Here is a 5,616-nt window from a genome sequence, read left to right as displayed (position 1 = left end):
CTGGGATGTTGGGCACCTCTGGTATTCTCAGGTCCTCTCCTGCCACCTCTGGGATGTTGGGCACCTCTGGTATCCTCAGGTCCTCTCCTGGCACTCCTGGGATGTTAGGCAACTCTGGGAGCCTCTCCTTCCTCTTCCACAGCCTCCTGAAATTGTGAAGGCATGGTTGGCAGAGATCTTCCCCGTCTCCTCATTATGTGCCCTGCCCACACCATCTAGAAGATATTCACAGTGGCCTTCCCATGTGGCCCTCCTATGCCCTATGCTCTCCTGAACTGGGCGCATTTCTCTATGCCAAAATGGCTTGTCACACATCTGTGTCTTCCTGCATAGTCTTTGCTATTTTCACTGCTGACTCCGCCTTACCATTACTGACTCTGGTAGGGTGAGGACGTCACATGATGAACTCCTAGGCTTTTGCAAACAATGCAAAGTCTTGACTCGTGAACTGGGGCCCATTATCCGTAACTACACCACTGTCAGGTATGTCATATCTGCTAAACTGCTGCTTACAACAGTCGATGATGCAAGCGGCTGTTGTGTCAATCACTTTCTTCACCTCCCAAAAATCTGAATTGTAGTCCAGTATAATCAGAAAAGGAACGTTCTTTACTGTGAACAGATCCATTCCCACTTTAGATCAAGGACATGTTGGCATGTCATGTGGCTGCAGCGTTTCCTTTTGCTGCTTAGGTAGATTAGCATAACATATGCTGCACACAGCCACGAAATGTTTAATTTCTTGGGTCATGTTGGGACAGAATACTGAGTCTCTGGCTTTCCTGAGACTGGCTTCGACCCCTGAGTGCCCAGCATGTATACAAGAGAGAATCATTGGGCGTAGAGTTTCTGGCACTACCATCCTGTCGCCTTTGTAGATGACCTCTTCCTGCATTGTGAGTTTGTCTCTATGTCCAGTAGTCCCTCACCAGGATGGGTGTACTCTTTCTTGTGTCCGGCCAGCCTCTTAGGATAAAAAAACAGAAGCATTCAAGAAGTCTTGTCCTCTGTTGAGCTTTAATAGCATCCGGTGTCTGCGGGGAGATGTTTTGATCAGTAGCATGGTTCACATCTTCAACCTCAGCCTGTAGAGCATATACTGTCTCATTTGTCCAATATTGCAGGTGACTAGTTGTTGGTAGTGCTGCCCTGTACAAGAAATCTGCAATGTGAAGCTCTACTCCTTTCTTGTATACTGCCTGTAGTTGATAACGCTGAAGCTTTAACATCCTTTGAAGTCGCTTAGGTAGACAGAAGAGGTTTTTCGATGATAACATCAAGAGGTTTGTGATCAGTGTCCCCGTGATAAAGGCCCCACCATGAAGGTATTGATCAAAACAGTCACAGGCAAACACTATGGCGAGGCACTCCTTTTCAAGTTGGGCATATCCTTGCTCTGTGGGTGACAATGTCCTTGAAGCAAATGCAATGGGCTGCCGCTTCTGCAGGAGAGCTGCCCCTAGGCCTTTGTTACTTGCATCACATTGTAGGGTCACTTCTTCAGAGGTCATAGTACCTCAGTATTGGTTGGTTGCTCCAATGCAGCCTCATGTTTAGGAAGCCATGCCCACAGCACAACTTTATTGGTCAGCCAACACAATGGCTCACACATACGTCAGACAGTAATTTACAAAACCAAGCAGTCGCTGCACTGCTTTTTTGCGTCTGTAGGTGGGGAATTTGCTGTACTGCCTCCACCTTTCTTGGGGTCAGGCTTCAGGCCTTCTGCTGTCAAAACATGTCCCATGTATGTAATACTGAGGTCTTTATTCAGCTTTAGATTAATTTCCCTTACTCTTTGTAAGAGCTGAGTCAGGTTGTGGTCATGGTCCTGTACTGCTTCTTCCATCGTGGCACCACAGCCGTATACCAGGATGTCATCAGCTATGACGCTTATTCCTGGCAGTCCCTGAAGTGCATCATGTTGATAAAGCTGATATTCCTCTGCAGCTGGTTTCACTCTAACAGGTAACCTTGTTCATCAGTATCTACCATTGTGGGTCCAAAATGTTCTGAGGTAACTACTATCTTCATTCAAACGTACCCTGCCAGTACCCATTTGTTACATCCATAACCAAAAGATTTTTGCTTTTGGCAGGCTTGGCAGTATCTCTTCAATGGCAGGCATTTGGTAATGTGCCCTATGTTCGGGGCACTTGGATCAAGGCAGACTCTTATTTTACCAGGCTTTTCCACCACAACCATGTTGCTTATCCACTTAGTAGGTTTGGTGACCTTCGTAATGAATCAACAGCCTTCAGTATATTTTCCTTCAGTGGAATAGGGATTCAGTGGGAAGCTGTTGAACTGGTCTAACAGACTCATCCACCACCAGGTGAAGCTCACCTGGCAGAACCCCATCCTTCAAAAATGTCCTCAAACTGTTTCAGTATTGCCTCAGGTGTTCAAGTCTGATGGGGCCTTTTGTTTTTCTTTAGTGCTGACATGATGAATGTTGGTGTTTGAGCTGTAGCAACTTCATCTTTCACATGTTTCTGCTGAAAGGAGAGGCTTTTGCAAGGTTTTCACCACTTGGAATTTTAGCACGTTTCCCCATCATGGGGGCGGCAGGGTAGCCTAGTGGTTAGAGCGTTGGACTAGTAACCGAAAGGTTGCAAGTTCGAATCCCGAGCTGACAAGGTACAAGTCTGTCGTTCTGCCCCTGAACAGGCAGTTAACCCACTGTTCTAGGCCATCATTGAAAATAAGAATTTGTTCTTAACTGACTTGCCTAGTAAAATAAATTTAAAAAATGATTGGCTTGTAGTTCACACTCCCCTACTGGTGTAATAACTGAGCCATCATACCTTGCTTGGTTGTGGCTTTGCATCTCCATCCTGCAGTACTTGCATAAAGTCTCTGTAGTTGTGTATATTAACAGTTGAGCCACTGTCTAGCTGGCGTTTGATAGTGCTGCTTGGATTAAATCAGTTACCATTTAACTTTGAACATAATTGTTCAAAGTCTGTCATGTATAGCATGTCACTTCTTCATCAGCATTATGATCACTGCATGTATCGTGTTCTAGCAGATTGACAGGCTTACCTTGTCTTTGTCTGCACACTTTAGCAAAATGTTTCATTTTATTCCACAGAATTAGCAATATGTGGGGCATTTGGCTTTTGCGTGTGTTGATCTACAGTACATGCACCCATGTTTAGTATTTTTCTGCCTTATCACTGTTTGATGAATTGTTTCCATTTTTTATCGACATGGTCTCTATTTGTTCCGAGTGGCATAATTGAGATTCTGTTCATTTTTAAAAATTGGTTCTGTTCGCTTGCTCTACATAAATCTATAGCTTTGGTCAGGGTAAATTGGGGTTCGCGTGGCATACTTGCTCTTACCTTTACAGCCAATCACAAGTCTTGTCTCTGATCATTTCGTCTCTCATTGACCCGAAATCACATAAATCAGACAATTGACGCAGCCTCATAACATATGGACCAGACATCTCTGCTTGAGTTTGTTCACATACAAATATTTCATAAATCACATTACGAGTGGGTTTAAAATGTCAAGGATTTTCTTTGGATTTGCTCTATCCTCTTCCCCAGATCTAGGTGACGCTGAAGCATATGGCGTTCATTTTTATCTAAACCTGTAGGAATTTCCTAATTTTCCCACAAAACTGGTTGTTTTGATACAAATCGCCTTTCATATCCATGGCGCTAGGCACCGGAATTTGACTGACACTGCAGGCTTGTCGTCCTCGCTCACTTGTTTGCGTTTATCCGATAGTGATTACATTGTCCACATACCTTATCCCGTTTTCCTTAGTGCTTGGCTTTGGGTTCACACTTCTGACACCATGTTATGTGTATGTGAATAACACACGTCGGAGAGTTAGGTAAAATGCAAGTATAATCATTTACTCAGGTATTACATGTGACAGGTCACAACATCCTAATCAGACACTCATAATGCACCTGTTTATATATCCTAGATAGGTGCCCCACTAGCACCATCTCTAGGTTGGCATTACACCCATTATCTTAATCTTCTTGGTGAGGGTTCCCCAGGTTGGGTCACAGTCCTTCATCTCCACTTGTCTTTTGGGTGTCTTTCTCTTCCCATCAGGTGCCCCAGTTTAGGGCAATCATAGTGTGCATGTCTGGTGGTAGACATTAAAACATCCATACATACAAAAAAATAACATTTGAAAATGAAAGCACACAGGGTAGTACACAAAGTACTTCATTTATTTACAGTTTTTAAAAGTACACAAATGGGAGATAAAGGAATATTCTTAGAGCTGGTAGCTTAGTTAATTACACATAGGAGGGTGAGTCAGTGATTGACCAAACTGGCCATGAGTCAAACCAGAAATGACTAGTCAATAATGAGGTCAGCATTAAAACAGTCCTATAGAGCTGAACCATGGCAACAGTTCAGCTGTGCCCGCCCTTAAATCTCATCTTGCTGATTGAAATTATCCTCAGAGGTCAAATTGAATATCCCAAACTCTTGCTCCACTCTTTGCTGAGAACCAGTAAAGACATGGCGTGTTACTCTGCCCAGGCCTTGCCAACGCATGCTAGATCTTACAACGCATCAGCTAACCACATTATCGATGATGTGGCATGCAATCACTGGTCGATGCATGCAACGTCTGAGCAGGGGAACATGACCATCAACTGGAACGTCCAAGGCCATAGCCCACCCAAGAGAAGTGTAAATCGGTTCTTTTATCAGGGAATAGATGAAGTAATGACAGCGGTTTAGTCAACTGCTTCTAGCCACATCAGTGCAGGACCATTTTACTTCTCAAAACATGTAAAAATAACAACACCAGTGTTCACATGGAGCCAGTAAGTAATTGTGAGCCTTTGATATAAAAAAAAACTCCATTCACTCAAAACTAATTATAGTTTAAAATGGCAGCCATTTAACAGACACTTAAGTCTCTGGGTATCTGGTGTATTTGAGGAACTCCAACTAAAACGATCCTGCACTTCATCTTTGTGGACAGACAAGGCAAAAGCCTGGGAACAGACAATGATTGACAGCCCAAAACAGACCGATTATAGGACAGTGATGTCCCACTTTAGAGCGGCCCCAAGTGAGACCTACGGTCAGAAACCCAAATTCACTACAATAAGGAAACCAAAAAGGGAAAAAGCTGAAACATTTCACATCTTCAATAAAATACAATTTCACAGCCTAGAAACAATACAAATAACAGAATGAGAATGTAGATCTGTACAGTAGACCATGAGGCAGTCTGACTCAGTGTGAGAAGAGGAAACCTTAACAGGGGCCCCTCCATAACACATACAACTTGAGGGATGTTGATCATAGAACCCCATAAAGAAAACAGACTTCAAATGTGGTTTAGAGTTGAAACCCTCCACCTGACTCATACACCTCAGCTTGGTCAAAGGGATGTCCAGTGTTAAAACATGCAAATAGTTTATATTACAAATGGCTTTAGAGTTACAGATCAGGGCTGTGAAAACAAAAGCCTGCTGGTGGTCAGAGAAAAGAGGTCTGTAAATAAGTACAAATGAAAAACCAAAACCGATCCATTTCAAATAGAGCCGCAATCATCGATTAGCTCTTTTCATATCAGATTTATCGATTAGGTTATTTAGTAATGTACTGTGGTAGAAATTG

This window comes from Oncorhynchus nerka, unplaced genomic scaffold (genome assembly GCF_034236695.1).
Source record: "Oncorhynchus nerka isolate Pitt River unplaced genomic scaffold, Oner_Uvic_2.0 unplaced_scaffold_2082, whole genome shotgun sequence".
NCBI classification, from domain to species: Eukaryota; Metazoa; Chordata; class Actinopteri; order Salmoniformes; family Salmonidae; genus Oncorhynchus; species Oncorhynchus nerka.
The sequence above is the reverse complement of the archived record's forward strand: the minus strand, read 5'-3'. Positions refer to the sequence as shown.